Source organism: Oryctolagus cuniculus, chromosome 1 (assembly GCF_051225735.1).
Source record: "Oryctolagus cuniculus isolate XC-2025 breed Fujian yellow rabbit chromosome 1, ASM5122573v1, whole genome shotgun sequence".
Lineage (NCBI taxonomy): Eukaryota > Metazoa > Chordata > Mammalia > Lagomorpha > Leporidae > Oryctolagus > Oryctolagus cuniculus.
This window is the reverse complement of record NC_142867.1, coordinates 129,056,462-129,079,536: the sequence shown is the minus strand read 5'-3', so window position 1 is coordinate 129,079,536 and position 23,075 is coordinate 129,056,462.

The following is a 23,075-nucleotide window of genomic DNA, read 5'->3' as shown; positions in this document are numbered from 1 at the left end:
TAACAAGATCACAGGTTTGCAAAGTCCTTCTAAGTGTAAAACAACCTCCTTCTTCTGTGTGAACAGAGGCTCCTGGGGAGCCCAGGCAACCCCCCCCCTTCCTCACCCCTGCCTCCAAAGTCCAATGCACCTTCCCACCTTGCAAATCATGTCTTGCTCTTCCTGGTGCCAAGAGAATGGAGGGTTTCCTGGAAGTTGCTCCTATTGATGGAGCGGAGTCAACCTGAAGACACAAGTTAACTGCGGGCCCCTCCCCAGTGGCACCCAGGCACCATGCAAATGGGCTCCTACACCTAGGATGAAGCGTGGGAATCAGATTAATCAGGCTGCCTGACTGCTGCTGCAGCCACAGTAGGCTCGCAGGGCCCTGCCTGGAAGTGTGGCTGGAAGAGATCACTGGCTCCCCCTCCTCAGCTGCGTGAGTAGCCTTCCTCCTGCCTTCCGTTCTGCATCTCCCCCAGCTCAAGTCAAGAAGACCTACTGACAAGGGGCCTCCTGCCTTCCAGCCCCTTGCATAGGCGAGACCCTGGGTGCTGAAGAGGTCTCTTCAGACACACGGCTGCTGCCTGCAGAGGGAGCCCCCTTCCTGGGAGCAGCCACCAAGGGCAAAGCACGTGGAACCTTCCTGAAAGCAGAGGGCCTCAGTAACGGAGAGCCGCATTTTGAGTTTGTCAATAGACAAAGAAGAAGGCTTCCGAACTGCAGGACAAAAGTGGCCTCCTCCGTAGAGAGAGCCAGAGAAAAGGGATGAAGGTGGCTGACACGTACACACAACCAACACAGCCGATCCCTGGCTTATTCCTCTGCCGGAGCCATGCTCACACAACAGGGCCTGGGCTGCAGGGAGCATTTCTGTATCGAGACGTTGGAAATGATCTGGAATGAAATTAAACGGCAGTTTGGTTACACTTTAATCACCGCGGACAGATAACGACACAGGAATCCATATTTATTGTCTTGCTGGGATTTGCACGGAGATGCAGTGATCTTTCCGCAAGACACCCAATTTATTCATGGAGCAGCAGCAAGACATTGCCAGTGTGAGTCACTCAAGTGTGTCCTCCCGCTGCCTCACAGAGCCAAGAAAAGCCCTGTCCACTCAGCGGGCTTCTCCGGGAGCCCTGGTCAGGTACTACACATTCAGTCCCAGCAGATGGGTGTGGGGTAGGGTGGCAGAACCACTCTGTCTCCAGCCTCCTTGAGCACAGAGGTGCCTCAGATGGCAGAAAGAAGTGCAGCCACTAGAGAGAATCTTGCAATGATGAGAAAAATGACAGAGCACCCCATATGCCACACCAGAGCCCTCCCTGGGACAAGGGATGCTTCAGAGGCCTGAGTGTGCCCTTGTGTGTGCCCACGTTTGACCTGAGATCGAAACTCTGCACTGAACCAGCATTCACAAAAAGTGCCTACATCACACCAGGCTGTGGAGTGGGACGGCGTGGAATGCAGTCACAAAGGTGGGTGAGGTGCCTTCCAGCAGGGGGCGCCATGATAGCTGAGCCATAAAAGCACTCCCAGATTCTGGGGCTGAAGCCTCAAATCAGCCCATCAGTGTGTCGTTGTGGAATCCAGTCCTGGTGTGGGGTGCTCAATAAGTGGAGGAAGAACCATCCATTGCTTCCAAAAGTTTTGACAGTTTGAGATGAGGTGAGACATGGTTCCTAGGGAGACAGGCCAGCCAAGGCCAGACTTCACCCAGCCAAGCAGCTCAAATCCTACTTTTCATATATTTACACCACAGAAACCAGCAAACACTACTGCTATCTTGTGGGTGTTCCCTCCAGAACTCACCTTGGAATTTAACTGGCTCTGGGCCAGTCTTGGGAGCTGGAGCTTTTAACCGGCAATTAGGTCATGGAAGACCCCACCAGGACCTGTGTCTTTATTGCCAGTGTGGCTTTGTTATGAGAGTGAGCTCTCTAGTGCACTGTCCCCTTGCTGCTGCCCCCTCTGTCTCGAGCAGGTGCTATCCTGCCCTCCCCCTGTGGTTGATGTAACAGGAAGGCCCTTACCATATGCAGCCCCTCAGCTTGGACTTCCCAGCCCCCAGAACTATGAGCCAAATCAACTTCCATTGTGGATAAATTATGCTGTCTGGGATAGTCTGTTACAGCAACAGAGATAGACCAAGAAAACTATAAGCAAAGGAGTTTTCCCCCTTTCCAATTAATAAACACCAGCATACCACAACCCCTACCCAACCCCAGCTCCAAGTCTAAACAGCTAAAATAAAATGAATTCTGGCTCTTGCTCTTCTGTTTTTAAGCTGGTTCTGATGCATTGTGTCCTCAAGCCAGTGAAGAGTTAAGTAAAAAAAGGGGGGATCTAAGAATTTGCTACACTCACCCCCAAGGTATGAAGAGAAGGTGCAGGTGCCATCTCTTCCAAGTCTGTGGCTTCTTGCCTGTGTTGGGGAAGCCAAGAATCATTCCCCCTCTCTGTGGCTCTTGTCTGTCTGCCTCTCTCTCCCCCCACCTCTCTCTCTCTCTCTCTCTCTCTCTCTCTCTTTCACACACACACACACACACATGCACACACACATTCAGGTGGAACACACATGTGTTGAGTACTTACTATGTGCAAACAGGATGATTTGCAAGATGAATCAGGGACTTTACATGATGACATGGTCTAGTTCTTCCAGCAATTTAAGAAATAGACAAAGATTTACACCCATTTTATACGTGATGAAACTGAATCTCAGAGAGCCCAAGTATGCTACTTTCTCCTGAGATCACCTACTGTTGTGGTGAAGCAGGCTTCCAATCGGGGGCCCTCCCTGAGAACCACCTCGGGAGGTCCACAGAGGACCTGAGGGTCCAGCAGCGTGTGGGTGCACACCGGAGATCTGGCTGGGCAACCTCCAAACAAGAACTTGACAGCATCTTGTCCATGTCCTGCTGCTATCACGGAAGCCCATAGGCTGGCTCAATGATGGTGAACAGAAATGTATCTGCTCATGGTTCTGACGACAGGGAAGACCAAGATCAAGGGCAGCTCCTGGGGAGGCTGCGTCATCCGTGGTAGAGGACATCACATGGTGAAGAGAGGGAATGAGCAGGCAGAACTCACACTCGTTCTCTGCATTCTGAACTGGCACATGACATTCATGTATATTGCAGGTACAGTCCAGCAGTCTGATGCATGATCACAGTGTAGAACGCTCAACTGAGTGGATCGAATCCCAAAGTTCCTCAATCATTTATCACGTCTCCATTGACAGCCTCTGAACTCTAGCTATGGTATGGTGAAACAGATCATGGATTTTTTAAAGATTTATTTATTTACTTGAAAAAGTTACACAGAGAGAGAAGGAAAGGCAGAGGCAGAGAGGGAGAGAGAGAGGTCTTCCATCCACTGGTTCACTCCCTGATTGGCTGCAATGGCCGGAGCTGTGCTGATCCGAAGCCAGGAGCCAGGAGCTTCTTCCAGGTCTCCCACATGGGTGCAGGGGCCCAAGGACTTGGGCCATCTTCCACTGTTTTCCCAACCCATAGCAGTGAGCTGGGTCAGAAGTGAAGCAGCCGGGACTCGAACCAGCACCCATATGGGATGCCAGCACTGCAGGCAGTGGCTTTACCCGCTACACCACGGTGCCAGCCCCTGGATTTTTGTACACTACAGCTACCTCACTGTGCTATAGCAAACCAGAACTCAGACCTGCTACCTAACCATGCTTGGCACCCATTATCTGTCTCCCTGCCCTTCCCCCTCCTCAGTCATGGTGACCGCTGTTCCGTTCTCGTCCCTTAGGAGACTGCATATTTAGCTTCCACAGGTGAATGACAATGTGCAATGTTTGTCTTCCTGTGCCTGATTCACTTCATTTAACATGATGCCTTCCGTATTGACACAAATAACAGGAGTTTGTTTGTGTCTGTGGCTGAATGATATTCCACTGTGTATGTAGGAAGCATTTTCTTTCTGCATCACCCATCCACAGGCACCTCGGTTGATCCCATACCCTGGCTGTGTGACTATTTCTGCAATAAACATGGGAGGGTGGATGTCTGTTTGATACTCTGACTTCCTTTGGATACCTACCCAAAGTGGGACAGCTGGGTCCTACTCCTGCAGCAATAATGTGACTCCATTCACGAGGGCAGAGTCCTAGTCAGCGCCCTAAGAGCCCGTTGTTATACAGAGACTGCCTCCAACACATGAACTTTGGGGCATATGCAAAGCACAGCAGCCGGGGTATAAGAAGCCATGGGCACCAGGTTGTCGGACATCACAGACTTCCCAGAGCCTGGCACTCCTGGCTCCCTGCCCCACAGACTCCGGTTGGTCCCTGAGAGAGGAAAGACCACTCACAAGGTGACGACAGAACAAGCAAAGCCCCACTAGGTCAGACTCAGGCATATTTCTTCTGGGGTTGCTGCCTCCATCCACAGCTATCTTGCAGGGCCAGGGGTCATGGAGGCAGCCAGACTGGAAGACCCTGAATTTTCCAAACATGTAGCTGTGCTGTGTGGCAATGGCAGACATTTTTCCATGGCTGGCAGAGGACTCACTGGGTATGACAGGGGCCCCTCAAGGACTGCCTGTGCCCCTGCTGCAATGTCCCCGCATCTCCATGGGGAGCAGAAGAAACACAGCACGTGTGGGTGGGAGGCAGCACCTCTGTCCTTTTTAGACCTCCAGATGAGGAAAGAATTAACTAGGATGTTTCTGGGGCCCTTCAAGCTCAACCCACATTGCTCGGATCACCCTCTGCCCTCCTCCCTATACCTCTGGCCACAGACTCTGTAGGCTGGGTCCGAGGGAGAGACACAAACTTTCCTGTCCCAGGCACTGGCAACTTCCCTTTCCCAAATCCTGAGGTCTGCTCCCTCCTTCTCTTAGCCCGTACCTGCCACGCACAGGTGGAGCTCCCCCATCCTGCCTATGATTAAGCCATCTGAAACCATTCGGCAGAATTACTGGCTCAGAGTGCAAAACAGATCCTGGAAGCCAGACACCTAAGACAGCCAGGGTGATGGGAGACAACAGGCTGTCTGATCTGTTGTGTAGCATTGGATTGTCATTCTAAACACGAGGTTTGTTAGCCCACGGTGTGGATTCTAATTAACTGCCAGAAATGCATTGTTGGGGGGATGATGGATTACACTGGGCAAACTATTAATACAGCTCATTCGCTTCTGCCCATGTGCAGTCCCAGCCCAGAGCAATTGACTGCAGAGATGCTGAGCTGTGGGAGAGACCCGAGATGACCGCTCCGTGCCTGTCAATGAGACAGGAGCAGCACCACGGCACCTGTACCTCCAGGGCACAGACGGCAGCCCTTCCAGGTCCTAATAGCTGCAGGCGGAGTAGTGGCTTCAGATGACATCCTCCTGAGTAGCAAGTGATGCTAAAGCAATTCCCCAGACTTAACAGAATGGAAATTACTTGGGACAGATATAAGGTCCTCTACGTGGGTCTGCCAAAGCCAATCACATGACGACCGAGAAAACAGAAGCATTTACAGGGAGGTTCACCAGGTCACAGTCAATCAATTTTTGGCCCAGAAGGGGTCTTACTCTGTGATCAGGAAGAGCAAGTGATCCTCATGTGCCCTCCCCCGCTGTTCTACACTGACCAAAACATTGTATTCATCAGGACACAGAATTATTCTAAGGATTGGGCTCAGGCAATTATAGGCGCTGATAGGTCTGAAATTTGTAGAGCAAGACATGGGGGTGGAAACTCTGCTAAAAGGTGAATTCTTTCTTCTTGAGAAACTCACTTATGGTTTTGAGGTCTTCAGTAGTTTGGGTGAGTCTACCATACTATAGATGAAAAACTATTTAACCTCTTACAAGAAACTTGTTATAAATGTTAATCCGATGTAAAAAGATCTCCTCAGTAGAATTCAGACTGGTGTTTGATCAGCTGTGAACCACAAGCTAACTAAGCTGACAAAAAAAATAATAAATAAATAGCCATCACAGAGGCTGGCAGTATGGTGCAGCAGGTAGAGTCCCCGCCTGTGTACCAGCATCCCATGTGAGCACCAGTTGGAGTCCTGGCTGCTCCATTTCTGACTCAGCTCCCTGCTGACATGCCTGGGAAAGCAGCAGAAGACGGCCCAAGTGCTTCGGCCTGGCCCAGCCCCAGCCATTGTGGCCATTTGCGGAATACACCAGTGGATGGAAGATCTCTCTCTCTCTCTCCCCCTCCCTCTGTCTCTCTCTGTCTCTCTTTCTGTCTCTCTGTGAGTCTGCCTTTCAGATAAATAAATACATCTTTTTTTAAAAAAATTAACCAACACAAACAAATGTCACATCAGCCAGAACTCAATCAGAGAGAAAAGACAACAGTACAACTGCCATTTTGTGAATTAAGAGAACCAAAGATATTTTTGACTTATCTAATACTGTATCTCACTTAGTATAGGACAGCTATGTTTATTTATTGTTATATATTTCTAATTTTATTTCCTAATTATCATAAGAAAACATCGTGCTAATTAGACTAGTATATGATGCATTCTTATAAAATATTCTTAAATTTTTTACCTATTTTGTTTATTTGAGACAGGGACAGAGAGGGAGAGCTGGAGAGTTCTCATCTGTTGGTTCGTTCTCCAAATGCCTGCAATATCTGGGGACTGGACCAAGCAAAAGTTAGAAGCTAAGAATTCAACCTGGGTCTCCAGTGTGGATGGCAAGGACCCACCACCAGCTGCCTCTCAGGGAACACACTAACAGAAAGTTGGCATTGAAGTGCAGCTGGGACTGGAACCCAAGCATGCAATGTGGGATGTGACTACGCTACATCAAACACTCACACCTGACATAACTTTTATTTTATAATTATTCATAGAGCTAAATAGGCTTATTTTGGCAATGCTCTTTTTGGCAATCACTCTTTTATGTATGCATACAGAAACATATCAGTAACATAAATTAAATAAAATGTTCTTAGATTCCTCCATGTTCAGGGACCAGTGCTGTGGCCCAGCGGGTTAAAGCCCCAGCCTGCAGTGCTGCCATCCCTTATGGGCACCAGTTCAAATCCTGGCTGCTCCTCTTCTGATCTAAATCTCTCCCATGGCCTGGGAAAGCAGTGCAAGATTGCCCAAGTCCTTGGGCCCCTGCACCCACATGGGAGACTCCGAAGAAGTTCCTGGCTCCTGGCTTCGGATTGGCGCAGCTCCAGCTGTTGCAGCCAACTGGGGAGTGAACCAGCTGATGGAAGACCTCTCTCTCTCTCTGCCTCTCCTTCTCTCTCTGTGCAACTCTGACTTTCAAATAAAATAAATAAATCCTTAAAAAAGAACTAAAGATTACTGGGAGCTCTTAAGCGGGTTTTGCAATCAGGGCATGCCAGCCTATTTGGACTCTTGCTTTAGCAGTGTTGCTAAACATACCTAATTCACTACCCTCCACAGCAATCTGATTCCAATGAGCCTAGAAAATGTGCCTGGTGTTCGAGACCATTGGCACTCCTCCTGCAAGTTCTGGGGCTGGAGTTTGGGATATTTGTGCACCCGCAACTGGTGACACCTTGTCATGACTGACATCTGCTGAAGCCCCGGTGGGGAGCTGTAACATATTCCTATTGCAAAGGCGTTGTATTTGAGGGTATGTTTCAAACCAGCTAAACACGTCACGTGGGTTCAGGGACCCAAGCACTTGAGCCATCTTCTATTGCTTTCCCAGGCCATAGCAGGGAGCTGGATTGGAAGAGGAGCAGCTGGGACACAGACCAGTATCCATATGGGATGCCAGCCCCGCAGGCAGAGGCTTAGCCCACTATGCCACAGTGCCAGCCCCCTAACTCAGGATCTAGGAGTACAGTGAAAGGACTGATTTGGATTGGTTTCTCAGGCTGTATCCTGTAAAGGAAAATATGTAATTGATTCCACAGGGCTACATACAGCAGCAATGAGGAGCATCATGTTTTCTTGTTTATATCAACCTCCAGTTCCTGCTGACAAAGAAAACAGGTAGAATGTTTCCTTTGTATTTTTTTAAGATTTATTTTGACACAGAGAGAAGGAGAGACAGAGAAAGAGATTTTCTATCCACTAGTTCATTCCCCAAATGGCCACAATGGCTGGGGCTAGGCCAAGCCACAGCCAGGAGCTCAGAACTGCATCCAAGTCTCCCTTGTAGACAGCAGGGACTCAGGCACTTGGGCCATCCTCTGCTGCTTTCCCAGCACATTAGCAGGGAGCTGGATTGGAGGTAAAGCAGCCGGGAGCCGGGAGCCGGGAGCCGGGAGCCGGGAGCCGGGACATGAACTGGAGCGCATATGGGATGCCAGCATCACAGGCAGTGGCTTAAGCTGCTGTGACACAATGCTGGTTGCTCTTATGCATATCTTCAAAAATCTCTTCTGGCCCTGGGTTTGTCAGTGTTGTCTCTGGTCCAGCCCAGACCTTTCTTGGGAGCCCCAGAGTGTGCCCAGTGCTGGAGTGGCCCTCACTTTCCTCACAGTCACTGTTGCGTTCACTCAGCATGGCTGTTTGGTTCCATTGGCTTTGCCAATCGACGGCTCTCAAAGTCTTGGCTTCTACACTCATCTGCAAGTGCTGTAGCTTTGTCTTCCTGGACTGAATACATGGAATCTGTGCCTGCAGTCTTGCCCTATCGAGGCTCTTCTGACTCTTAGCAAGGGCTACCCCACCCTCCACCACCACCACCTCTTCCTGTTCCAAGCACCCACTCCAGACGATGGGGTAAGGGCCAGAGCAGGGTGCAGAAGAGCTGTCCTTGAGTGCTGGCAGTGAGATCTCGGGCAACTCACTTTGGAGAGCAGTTCTGCAGCAGGCACCCGCTGGGAGCCCATAACTCAAGTCAGGCTGCGTTACCTGGGTTAGACGCAGACCCTGCAGGTTAACGGCTCAGTCCTACAGGATTGTGCCCCATGAGCTGCCAGTCTCAAGTCTCAGGGGCTCCTGCCCAACGGGCCCTCAGGGGATCCCAAGACCCTCACCTGGGGTTGCTGGAGTGACTCGCGGAACTCACAAAGACATTTTACCTACATTTCCCAGTTTGTTGTAAAAATGAAACATGAGTCCACAGATGTTGGCTTGTTTAAGGAGACAAATGCAGGAAGGAAAGGAGGGAGGGAGGGAGGCAGGGAGAGAGGGAGTGAGAGAGGAAGGGAGAGAGGGAGGGAGAGAGGGAGGGAGGGAAGAAAGGGAGGGAGAGAGGGAGGGAGAGAAGGAGGGAGAGAGAGAGGGAGAGATGGAGGGAGGGAAGAGAGAGAGGGAGAGAGGGAGGGAGGGAAGAGAGGGAGGGAGAGAGGGAGGGAGGGAAGAGAGGGAGAGAGAGAGGGAGAGAGAGGGGGAGGGAGGAGAAAGACAAGAAAAGAAGAGCTAGGTAACTCAAAAGAAAGTCTTCAAATCCTGGGTGCCTGGAAGACTTGGTCCCCCACCCTTTCCACTGGGCCACAATCTCTCTTATGACAATGGCTTGTATTTCTTGATGCTTCTCTCTCTCTCTCCAGCAGTGGAAAAAAAAGAAAAAGAAAAAAAAGAACCCCAGGAGCCAGGAGGCAGGAGGCAGGAGGGAGCCAGGAGAAGAAGGTGGTGTCACGGAGACAGGCAGGCGAGCTGCGAGCATGGAAGCCATCATCAGTGTGGGATCGCGCCGAGGGATGGGGTGGGGGTGGGGGTGGGGGCGGGTGGAGGAAATGCCACTGGGTTTGGCATTTCAGTCTCTGGTGACCTTTGAGAAAGCAATTTCTGTCGTGTTCTGCGTGCGGGATCCAGATGGTGTGGAGCTGGAGTCTGAGCGGGCAGGGGGGACCGCAGGGAGCACGAGCCGCCCAGTCTCAGGTGAACGAGGCAGCCAACTGTAGGGGGCAGCAGAGACTTGATAGGATTTGGGGAGTATGGCAGGGGCTGCACGCAGAGCAGAGAAGTAGGGGATGCTCATGAGAGGGAACCTGCCTGAGGGCAGTCAGCTGAGTCCCCACTCACTTCCATTCAGGGCCGGGTAGTTCTCAGAAAAAGAAACCTGCCTTGTCCTTCTTTATCCACACCTCCCATACCCACCACCTAACAGTGTGTCCAGCAAATTCGGCTGCTCTGTTTCTGATCCAGCACCCTGCTAATGCACCTGGAGAGGCAGCAGAGGATGGCCCACATGCTTGGGTCCCTGCCACCCACATGAGAGATCTGGAGCCAGGCTCCTAGCTTCTGCCTGACCCAGCCCCAGCCATTGTGGCCACCTGGGGATGGACCAACATTCTCTCTCTCTCTCTGTCTCCCTGTCATTGTCACTGTCTCTCCCTCTCTGTTTTAAGCCCTTCAAATGTATAAATAAGCAAGTCTTCTTCTAAAAAATATAAGAGAAGTGGGGGTTCTGCTGAATAGTCTCAGCTTTCTCTGTAGGATTGGAAAAAATGTCATCTGCTTAAAATGCAGCAGAGGGGAGAGCTGGGGGGCTAAGAGACAGGGAGAGGGTGTGAGCAAAGTGTGAAGCAGCGCTTCCCAGCTGGGGACAGAATGTCAAGGACCAGGGGGCCGTAGTCCCCCCGCCCTGAGGACGGAGAGCCAGGACAGTGCCTCCAGTCCCAGGCGTGTGGCACACGATGCTCTGCTACCCACCCTTCTGCTCCAGTCTCCGCAGCCCTGCTCCGCACAGGTAGGAGTCTGCGTCCTGTCACCCAAAGGCTCGGAGGGGCTGGGCAAGGGCTTCCAACACACGCAGTGGCTGGCGAGGAACCCACTTATCTATACTCACAAACCTGGGACCAGCTGTCTGGCCTGCCCTTTGGCTTGTCCGAGCTGCAACCATGCACACATTCATTATTTCAGAATACTCAGTAAGAAATAGTCCAAGAAGAAATCCATTCGTCTGATTAAAGAAATACCAACATCATTCTTGTCAATAAAAAAAGAAAGAAGTATTTATATCTTTAGAAGGCTTTTCAACTATTATAAAATTCTGAATGGTTATAAAGAAATGGTTTTAAAGCTTTTATCACCCACTTGTGTGAATGAAGTTCCTAGTCAGTGGTGCCTATCAGGGATTTGAAGAAATCATCATCGAGTCTGAAGCATAAACTGGATTATAACTATTTTAAGCATCAAAAGGGATATATAAAGAAAAATTACGCTCAGGAAAACAAGCTCAATTTTCTTATTTAAATGTTTTGTGGGCTTCTAGAACTCCTATACAAATTTATTATTTCATGCTTTCTTAAAATTGTGTATTTTATAATTTTTCATCAGCTTTAAGTAATATTCATAAAAAATGAATATTTTCTAACAAGTTGCCAGAAATAGTCCCCAAATCCTCTCCAGCTTGCTCCAGTGCACCACTCAAATGCCGTGTTCTGTGCATCCCGAGACATGAGAAAGCAACAAGATGAGGAAGCAGTGAGGGAAACAGAGGCAAATGAGTGAAGAATGGTGTGGCACATAGACTAAGCCAGCCACAATCCCACAGCCTTCTCCAGCAAAGCCTTGGGTCCAAAGGCCAGGCCCCCACTCCGCTGTGGGGCCAGAGAAGGAAGAGCAGGCGTGTGAACCGGAGGAGATGTTAGAAGCAGTGTGTATCTAGCCTGGCTTGCAGGGGCTTCCATTTCCTGCCTGAGTTTCAGACTCAACCCTGGTGAACACCTGGGGCCAGGAGGTAGGGAGGGCATTGGTCTTCCCTCATCTCTCTTCCCTGTCTGCACAGTCGTCTCGGGTGTCTACACAGACTGCGATGTGCATCTCCCGCTGTGAAGGCTTCATCCAAGAAGGGCTCCCTCTCATCCTGGACTTCAGTCACCTGAAGTGTCACTGTGTGTCCTGATCTGTGTCCAGAATGTGCACACATCAGTCTTGTAAATCATGCACCTGCAGCTAAAAAGTCTAGTCCCAGAAATCACTGAGTTGGAAGCTAGATTATTCAATGGGAAATTATCTAGACGGAAACTTGGGATGAATCCTGTTTGGCCGCTGTCCAGCTAGGGAAACTCTGGCCACTCATATTTTTCCGGCCTCTGATTTATCATTTGTAAAATGAGAAGGTTTTACTAGATGATCTTAAGGCTCCTTTTAGCTTTGACATTTCCATTTTTTAAATAACCAGCATCAAAAATATTTAAATGTTTGCTCACATCACTGGATCAAAATACTACAGGCCGGTGCCACGATTCAATAGGCTAATCCTCCACCTGCGGCGCTGGCATACTGGGTTCTAGTCCCGGTCAGGGCACCAGATTCTGTCCTGTCTTCCAGGCCATCTCTCTGCTGTGGCCAGGGAGTGCAGTAGAGGATGGCCCAAATGCTTGGGCCCTGCACCCCATGGGAGACCAGGAGAAGCACCTGGCTCCTGGCTTCGGATCAGTGCAGTGCACCGGCCTCAGCAGCCATTGGGGGGTGAACTAACGGAAAAAGAAGACCTTTCTCTCTGTCTCTCTCTCTCTCACTGTCCACTCTGCCTGTCAAAAAAAAAAAAAAACACTACAAAACACCCCCTATTTAGTGAACTATGCCTGCATAGCTTTATCCCCTGTGCTAAGAAAAGCTACTGGCATGTACTCAATAAATTTTGGACTCAATAAATTTTGGATGGATGGTGGGTTTGGTGAATGGATGGATAGATGGGAAGGCAGATTGATGGATGGATGGGTGGATGGATGGATGGATAAATAGATAGGAGTATGAGTTAGTGGATAGATGGGTGGATAGATGAAAGGAAAAACTAATGGATGGATGGATGGATGGATGGATAGGTGGAAAGATCAATTAATAGGTTGATGAATGAGTGGCTGGAGAGATGGATGGGTGGATGGGTGGATGGCTCTCTAGAAATTAGATGAAGTCAAGGGTTCTGTAAAAGACTTTGCAACTGTTACTCATTGGAGAAAAGAAAATTCAGTAAGTCGTGAGAACATAGCTCACGAAAGACAAAATTACCTTGATAATGGCATGCTTGATATCAAATTCACATAGCGAGCTGTGCACTGACTGTGGAGGCGTGTGCACTCATGCCTATCAGAATTTTCTAACAGTGGGAAAGGTGGTAATTCCCATATGACCAGTCTCAAAGCTTCTGGGATGAGGGAAGGTTTGAAACCTACTTGGAGGGGCTGGCACTGTGGCATAGCTGGTAAAGCCACTGCTTGTGGTGTTGGCATCCCTCATGGGTGCCAGTTTGAATCCTGGCTGCTCCACTTCCAATCCAGCTCTTTGCTATGGCCTGTGAAAGCAGTAGAAGATGGCCCAATCCTTGGGCCCCTGCACCAGCGTGGGAGACCCAGAAGAAGCTCCTGGCTCCTGGCTCCTGGCTCCTGGCTCCTGGCTCCTGGCTTCGGATTGGTGTAGCTCCGGCCATTGCAGCCATCTGGGAAGTGAACCAACAGATGGAAGACCTCTCTCTCTCTCTCTCTCTCTCTCTCTCTCCCTTTCTGCATCTGCCTCTCAAATGAATGAATGAGTGAATGAATATTAAAAAAGGAAAGAAAACCTATTTGGAGAACGAAAGCCAAGGTTGGGAGTTGGAAAAGAGCAAGAAATCAACATTGAAGAATCCACTAGAGGTAGTATTGAGACCACTGGACTGGTTAAGTCCAGATCATGTGGAAGAGGTGATGAGAACAGATTCTTCAAGCTGAACAGACCTAGCTGAACATTGCAGCCCTGGGGCCTCCAATCTGATTCTCCTCTGAGCCTTCATAAGGATGACAGAGCTCAGAATGGCAGAGAAAACCTGAGGGGACACCACCTCACCCTATGCTCCTCAGGAAAAAAGCTGTCTGCCTACCAAGCCTGTTCCAAGAGCTCTGGCCCATCCGTCCTGTGTCTGACTTCCAACAGTCAACACCTGCCTGGCTCCTGTTCCCCTTCTCTGTTGTCAGCCAGAGCCAGTGCAGAGAACGTTAGAACCTCAAATGACTGGTCTTGGTAAAATCCTTAAAAATGGTGCTGTCCCCTAGGTGGGATCTTCCACTGTGGACATACATTCTGCTTACAGAGTGGTAACAAGTACTTCTCTCCAGATGCCCTAGGTGGGTTCCTGGTCCAGGGTCTGTCCCAAGAACACATGGTTGTAAAAGGCAGCTCTCCTGGAAGCCTCACTTTCTATCACCTACTTCCACATGGTGAGAGGAGGCTGGGCTTCTCAATCCCTAGCTCTGTTCTATCCAGGGGAAGAGCCACCCAATCATTCAGGGACCTCTCTTGTATTAGGACCATCAGTCCTGACATCTGTGTCAGTTTCCTGCCGTTCCTACTACAGATCACAAACCTAGTGTCTTGAAACAGCACAGATTTGTCACCTACAGTTCAGGAGATCTGAAGTCCAAAATGGGTTAGCATGGCTGGATTCCCCTCTGGACAGTCCAGGCGAATGTCCTTCTCAGCTTCTGAAGGTATCCACGTTGCTTAGCTGGTGTCTCTTCCCTCTGCTTTCAAGTCCAGCAGCGCAACACATCCCTTCTCCCTGTGACTCTCTGACCTCTGCTACCACCGTCACATCTCCCTCTCTGACTTTGTCCCATCTGTCTCCCTCTTCCAAGGACCCTTCCCCTAGAAGCCGTGAAAAGCTCTCCACATCAAAACCCATAACATGATCACCTCAGCATGCACTCTCGGGGCTCAGGGACTAGAACCTAGACATTTCCAGGGGCCACCACTCTGCCTGCCATGATACGGCTTCTAGAACCACAAAACTGCCATGTGTTTTAATATCCAAGAAAAACAAGTGCCCTGACAAGGCCTACATCTCCATTACTTCCTTGCTGTCAACACCCACCACTCTCCAGTGCACACCAAGCTGCAGCCGTATGGACCTTTATGACCCCTCACACCTGTGTTCACCCCAGGGCTTCTGCAAGAAAACCCTTTTCTCAAAGCATTCTCCTCCAATTTTTTGTCTAAATGTCACCTTCTCATTTAGAACTTCCATGACCTCTGCTCTTAAAAGGTCAATGCCAGGGCTGGTGTTGTGGTACAGCGGGTTAAAGTCCCGACCTGAAGTGCCAGCATCCCATATGGGTGCCGGTTCTAGTCCCGGCTGTTCCTCTTCTGATCTAGCTCTCTGCTATGGCCTGGGGAAGCAGCAGAAGATGGCCATAGTTCTTGGGCCCCTGCCCCCACATGGGAGACCAGGAAGAAGCTCCTTGGCTCCTGATTTCAGATCAGCTCAGCCCCTGGCTATTGCAGCCATTTGAGGAGTGAACCAGTGAATGGAAGATCTCTCTCTGTCTCTCTGTCTCTATCCCTCTGTGTAACTCTTTCAACTAAATAAAAATAAATCATTAAAAAAAAAAAAAAGGTCAGTGACTTCCCCACCCACCCTGCCTCGGCAGGCACTTGTCATCAGGCACTTGTCACCATCCAGGATAGCACAGATTTCCCCTTTGTATTTGTTTGTCACTCATCTTCTCCACGGGGGAGCTTTGGTTTGTTTTTTTTTTTTTTGCTTGTTTGTTTGTTTGTTTTTGACAGGCAGAGTGGACAGTGAGAGAGAGAGAGACAGAGAGAAAGGTCTTCTTTTGCCGTTGGTTCACTCTCCAATGGCCGCCACGGCCAGCGCGCTGCGGCCGGCGCACCGCGCTGATCCAAAGGCAGGAGCCAGGTGCTTCTCCTGGTCTCCCATGGGGTGCAGGGCCCAAGTACTTGGGCCATCCTCCACTGCACTCCCTGGCCACAGCAGAGAGCTGGCCTGGAAGAGGGGCAACCGGGACAGAATTCAGCGCCCCAACCAGGACTAGAACCCGGTGTGCCGGCGCCGCAGGCGGAGGATTAGCCTAGTGAGCCGCGGCGCCGGCCAAGCTTTGGTCTTTGTCAGTAACTGCAACCCCACTCCAACGCCAGTGGGCTACCACCCTTGAGGTTCGTGACTAACCCTTCAGAGTCCTCCCTGTGTGCCAAGCACCATCTAAGCACTTTTCATATCTTGAGTCACGTATGAACCCGTGTACTACATACCATTCTATACCCATTTTACAAACGCGAAAACTGAGACCCAGGCAGGTTGAAGTGACTAGCGATGGTCACGCTGCCAATAACTGGAGAAGCTGAGTTTTGATCTCAAAGAAGACAAAATTATTTTTATTTCTCTTTGTTTTTAAGATTTATTTATTTATTTGAAGGTCAGAGTTACACACAGAGAGAAAGAGAGGCAGAGAGAGGTCTTCCACCGGCTGGTTCATGAGCCAGGAACTTCCTCCAGGTCTCCCACGCAGGCGCAGGGGCCCAAGCACTTGGGCCATCTTCTACTGCTTTCCCAGGCCATAGTACAGAGCTGGATGGGAAGTGGAGCAGCCGGGTCTCCAACCAGTGACCATATGGGATGCTAGCACTGCAGGCAGCAGCTTTACCTGCTACGGCAGAGCGGTAGCCCCAATTATTTTTATTTCTATTTCTATTTATTTCTCCCCTGCTTTCCATTTCTGTAGAAGTGCTTTCTTTTTAGCTAGGCCTGTGCCTAGCAATGTGAACAGGATGTCATCAGAAAACAGAACCTAACTCCACAAATCAAAACTGTCAGCCCTGGTTCCTGTTTCCTTCTACGGATGATCCTTGGGATACAATGGGGATTCAATCCAGTAGGTAATACCCTAAACCGAAATGCTTTGAATACACATAATCTACAGATTAGCAGCGCAGCAAGCTGTAGGGCATCGGGGGGCTGACTGGAGGGGCTGACTGGGAGCAGTGCTCACTGCTGCTGCCCAGAGTCCTGAGAGAGACCTGGAGGACAGAGCTCACCATCTGCAGCCACTGTCGCTGACTGTGGAAGTCTGTCCACCCTACCCATCCCAGCAGCTGCCTTGGACAACTAGGCCTCCTCGCACGCAGCGGGCAGCGGGTGAACACCTCGCAGTTGCTGTCTTTAACTGCTGCTCTCTTCTGCGTCACGCAGAGGAGGTCGCTGGTGCCCAGAGCTGGGATTACTTGTGCCATTGTCTGCAGTAAGCAGGAGAAAACTGTGGGCTCCAGCCTGCTCCTGGTGGTAGGACAGAGCTGCCCGTGGCTGTATACAGGCAGATGTGGGTGAGACCTCCCCTGCTCTGTGCCCTACATCACATGTGCCTGCTGCCTCCTGCGCTGGAAGTGCCATCTTGGATAGCCAGAAAGGTGAGACCTTCAGGGCTGCTGACAATTTTGATGGGCTACACTAAAAAACCTGTAAAGATGGTTAAGATTTAGCATGACGGACTGCCTAAATGCTTCTTTTATGAGCCTATAAAAGTGGTATCATCAAAGCAGAGCCTTGGGACAATCAATCTGGCTGCTGTCTTCAAGGATGCTGGGCAAGGATGATTGGCCAGTCCAGGGTTGGGCCAGGGGCCTGGCAGGAGGGGAATCTGCACAGCCCGGGAGCAGGGAGTGCTGGTGTTCTCACTTCAGCTGGAGGCTAAGAGCCACACTTCGTCCACTGTAGGGCATGAAGCTTCATGCTATAGAATGAAACCTGACATTTTTGGAAAGAGTGAACGTCCCATGGGGACATACAGACAAGACAAAGGCAGCAAAGGCTCAAGGGGGATTTGTCAGAGCAGGAGCAGGTGAACCAAGGATTGCTATCTGCTGCCAGCGGCAGTTCAATATATAGAGTCCTCCCCGCAGCCCCGTGCCCCACCACACACACACACACACACACCAGCTTCGAAGAACTGCTCCTCTCCAGTAGGCAGAAAGTAATAGTTGATCTGATCCCTCTCTCTGATTCTCAGCTCCCCTGCCCCACAGAGGAGAGGGTGGTCGGGGTCCCTCTTCCATCTAAGAGCCTGGACACCATCCCCTTCACTGGGCCCATGGGGTTGGCTCTCGAGATTCCTCCAGGTCTGTGAGGACCCTGGGGACTGCAAGGCTGAGACCATGACGATCCATCCAGAAACCTGCATCTTTCTGTTGCATCCTGGTTCAAGACCATGAGCTGTGCAATCTGCTGATTGACTCATAGAGATTGGACACATACTATCAGGCCCAGACTTCTCCAGAAGCCTCTGAGATGCCCCCTCCCCTGACAATCCCCCCAAACAGAAAGCCCCATCAGTGAGCAGACCTCTGAAGTCACAGAGCATTTATAAAGGAGCTTTGGTGCTCGCTAATGCGGCTTTGGTGCCACAGCAAAGAGCAGCAAAAGCCTCAGGGAAAATTCAGAGAGAGATTAGATCAGGAGGCATTCTTATCTCTGAGTGATTTGAGAAGCTGGCTCTGGCTTTCAACTCTGCACCCTGGTACTTTGAGACTGGACTCCTGACCTAGCACACTTCAAGTGCACTGACCACAGAGCCAGGGATTGTAGTGAGGGGTCTGCCCTGCCTTGGGGCCTCTGCACCCTTATCCAGCCTAATAACTCAGGGCCCAGCCCAGGCCTGATTCCTAAGGCAGGGTTTCCTGTTTCCTATTGTCTCAGAATCACAGCCGTGGCTCAGAAAGAGTGGGATGGAGGTGTCACTCAGTGCTGCCCATGCTTCCCTGAGCCCAGGGATGTACTGCACCCTCCAGTGCTGGGGAAGAATTGATGGCCTTGACACAAGCGGCCCCTTGGGCAGGATCACCCACCAGGGGAAGCCCAAGTTACCTGGCTGGGTCCTCCAATACCTTAAGGAAGGTCCCACTCCCCTTACCATAGCCTGGTTGGAACCAGCCGGACACCAAGAAAAGGGTATCCATGTCCACCTGGACTGCCGGGAACCTCCCCTGACCAGAGATGGACACGATACATCCACCTCCCTCTGTGTGAGAAGGAGCTGTGTGGTTGACCAAGCCAGTTCCCACCCCTGGCACCCTGCCCGGGGATCAGCAGCTCCCCTCTCACCGCTGTCACTTGCTCTGTCCCCTTGCCCCTCCGCCCCAGACCCTTCTCTGCGTCTTGGATCTACCTGGGGATCTTTCGTAGCTCAGCCACCCAACAAAGCCGTCTGCTGGAGCAGCCTGACCGTGAGCCATACGTGAAGCCTTCCCCAAGAGCTGGGACTGGCTGGGTCTGGGTCACTCCAGGGTGCCCTCCTGGCCCCGCCTCGTGTCCAGGCACACAGCGGAACAGACTCTCTCAGAAGGACCCGCTCTCAGTGAGGCGGGGCTGTCTCTGGCTGTGATGCCACAGCAACTTCAAAAAATAATTATCTCAGTGCCATGCTTCTCTCTGAGCGTGGCTGGGATCAAAAGAACAGCTTTACTCAGAGAAGAAAAAAAACCACAAGGACAGAAATTGTCAAGATAAATACAGCCAGTCAGACAGCTTGGCTCTGCTGAGCTGTAGTTTGCAGGTTTTGTTTTGTTTTTCCTTTTCTCTTTGCTAAGATGCTTACTGGGACCACCACGGAGCACAGAGAGTTCCTCTCCACAGGGGAAGGGAGGGAGGAGCTGCAGGCTTCCTGCGGAAGACGGTGTCCGGATGAACCACCGGGCTGATCCTAGGCCAGAGTGTGGACCCCTGCAACAGGCAAGTCAGAGGGTGAATGGCAGTCTCAGGTGGCAGGGGTTCTGTACCACCCCCACCCCCCACTCCTGAGTCATTCAGGTATTTTGATCACTGTTCTAGTCCTGTCTCCCTGGGCCACATTTGGAGGTGTCTTTCAGGTGGGCCAAATGGAGGGAGGACCAGGTGCCAGTCCCTGCCGCCTTAGGCCATGCATGACAATGGTCAGCGTGGAAGTCGGGCATCCTGGCAGCCGCTTCATGGAAGCGCCTTGCCCCGGGACAGCAGCTGAGCCCCGTCAGGGGTCCTTCTCTGCCAGAGGCACATGAGGGCTGCGTTTCAGCCTGGCTGGGTGTGTGCTGACCACAGGGCTCTTCCTCTGTGAGCGGGAAGGGCTCCAGAGGGAAGTTCTCTTCCCCGAGGAGGACAGGAAAAAGGAACAAACACTCACCTCTTTGTGACGGACTTCTCCCAGGGATGGCCGTATTGAGCAGTGATGGTGATAATCATCAGTTCTTTCAGTTTTTATCAGTTATCAGTACCTACATCTCAACTCATGAAGCCATTCAGATTTATTTAGCATCTGCTATGTGCCTAGTACTTTCCATGTGATATGAAAAAGCATGCGTGACACAGCCAACCATCCAAAGATCCTTCAAAAGCCCTCCATTCATCTCCATTCATTCATTCATTCATTGACTCAACATCGAATCCTATCACCTAGCCCTGAGCTAGGCAGTTTGAGAGAGGCTAAGACAAGACAGCTACGGTCTCCAGCCTGATCAGGAATACGTTCTCGTGGATAAACGTGAATTATGGTTCACAAAAAGTCCCAGCAGATGCCCAGGGTGGGGAGTGGTTGTGAGCTGGGGCTGGGAGTGTTCTGTAGGAGTTTAACAGGCTGAAAAGGGACCAGATAACCTTCTAGCAAAGAGAATAGTGTAATCACTTTGGAAAGGAGAGTCACAAACACAGTAACAAATAACTGGCAATAAAGGGCAGAATGTGATAAATGTCAAATGAGTGTTTCTGACAGTAAATGCCAGACAAGTTAGACAAAAACGCCTGTTAGAATTAGGGGGATCAGCAAAGACAACACAGACCTTACAAAATGAATGGACTTTTCTTGAGCGCTGTAAAGAGGGGAAGAAATCCCAGGCAGAGGACAAGGACAACAGGGAGCAAAGTCGAGGACTCCTGAAACCCCTGAACACAGAGTTAGGCATTTGTTCTTGGAAAGCGCAGCCAAAGTGTTAGGTCTGAGAGCACGGATCAAAGAAAGAAGCGTTTTCCCCACGTGGAGGTGGAAGGTGTGAGAGCTCTGGTGGTTCAATGTCTGGGCGGAATTCAGTGGTGGTGAGGACAAGGCCCTATTCCCAAGGCCCAGCCGGGAGGCTCTCCCTCCCCTGCACAGCTCGGAATGCTGCCTCTCTCCTCAGCCCTCCAGCACCTCACGCTAGGTGGGCACACTTGTGCTTTTTATTCAGAGAAAGCTTTTTCTATAAATGAGAAGAAGAAGGAGAAGAAAAGAAAGAAAAACCCAAAGTGGAAACATCAAGGTCTCCTGGATACAGCTTATCCTGAAAATATCATTTTCCAGTTTCTCTCTGCTGTTAGGGACTTCCTTCTCCTCCCTCACTGCTCTGGGCACTTTGCTGATGAGATCTGTGGTTCCTCTTGAAGCCTTTTCAGCCTAGTGACCACTTCCTGCATTTTGGGTTACCATAGCCCAGTGAAGCAGTCAGGAGAACGCCCCAGGCCGGCGCCGCGGCTCACTAGGCTAATCCTCCGCCTTGCGGCGCCGGCACACCAGGTTCTAGTCCCAGTCGGGGCGCCGGATTCTGTCCCGGTTGCCCCTCTTCCAGGCCAGCTCTCTGCTGTGGCCAGGGAGTGCAGTGGAGGATGGCCCAAGTGCTTGGGCCCTGCACCCCATGGGAGACCAGGATAAGCACCTGGCTCCTGCCATCAGATCAGCGCTGTGCGCTGGCCACAGCACGCCAGCCGTGGCGGCCATTGGAGGGTGAACCAAAGGCAAAGGAAGATCTTTCTCTCTGTCTCTGTCTCTCACTGTCCACTCTGTCTGTCAAAAAAAAAAAAAAAAAAAAAGGAGAGAATGCCCCAGCATCAGCTGCACGGACGAGGAAGAAGCACATGTGACAGCACCTGCAGCCGCACTCCGTGGAGAGGTGTCGAGTGGGGACTGAAGATCACATCCAATCCCGACCAGTCTCTGTCAGGATCTCAGTGCCTTCCCCCTGGCATGTTTTCACAGCTTTTGTTAGCATCATGATGTGTGTGCACTTGCTCATTCTGCCTTTTCCTCATTTTTTGAAAGGCAGAGAGATGGATCCACAGAGAGAGCTCCCATCTACCGGTTCACTCCCCAAATGCGCACAATGGCTGGGACTGGTCTGAGGGGGAAGCCAGGGGCTGAGAAGTCAGTCCACATCCACCACGTGAGTAGCAAACACTTGGCCACTTGAACCATCACTGCCGCTTCCCAGGGTCTGCCTTAGCAGGAAGCTGGAGTCAGCGGTGGAGCAGGAGGTTGAACTCAGATCCTCTAACATAAGATGACGTCTTAGCCAGTGTCTTAACCACTGGGCCAAACACCTGGCCCCATCCTTTCATTGGAGATTATATTATATGCATTGTTCCATGCCTGCCTGTAGTTCTGTATTTTCTTTTTGTCTCTTTATCTGGCTCTTTCCCACTTATTGTCATTCTTCCAGTGTTTCCTCTGGGAAGATGTTCTTGACCACCGTGTCAACTACACTTGTCTTAATACCACCTTGGTCCTATTTGTCTACTATAGACTTTATCAAGACTGTCACAATTTCCTGCCCCCATGACAGTCATGAACACAGCAATTGTGTCTGTTTTGAAGTCGTGTTTTCTGCGACGTGCCATAGTGCTTGATGTGTGTTAAGTATTCAATAACTATTTGTCACATGGTCAGAGGGATGTCATATTTTATGGACATAACTTTTGCCTTTTCATAATCACATATTTTATTGTAAGGATATACCAGAACTGAACATATTGTACTATATTACCATTGTTCAACAGCAATTGTTGGACAATTTTAATTGTTTGGTAACTCATTCACTGCTAGTCTTTCCCCACTAACCTGGAAGTTCCATAACAAGCAAAAACTAAACTTTCCAACCACCAATGTGTCCCCAACAGCTAACAAAGTATTGAGAATGTAAAACGTCTTGCTCTTTACTGAATAAATGATTTAAAGAGGAATGAACACTTGGGGTATTTCCAATGCATTGCCATTAAAAACAATATTGTAATACACATTCTTGCATATGAATCTCAACCATAAAGGAGAATTACAAAGATCCCTAATGCATTATCCACAGTGTTTTAATTCAAGGCAGTACCAGTTTATCTTGCCACCAGCAATCACTATGGAAAATAGCTACTGGTTTGGTCGCAAGACATTGAAGCACACTAAAAGTGTGACTTCTAAACCATTGATGACTTGGAAGGCGAAAGCATCTTGGCTTTGTTAATTTGCCTTTAGTTGATTTCTGGGAAAATTTACCATTTTCAATGTTCCATAGTTACTGGCATTTCAATTTGTCTATTTAAAATTTTTTAAAAGAGATCCTTGTATTTTTTAAAGATTTATTTATTTATTTGAAAGTCAGAGTTATGCAGAGAGAGAAGGAGAGGCAGAGAGAGAGAGAGAGAGAGGTCTTCCATCTGCTGGTTCACTCTCCAATGGCCGCAATAGCCAGAGCTGTGCCA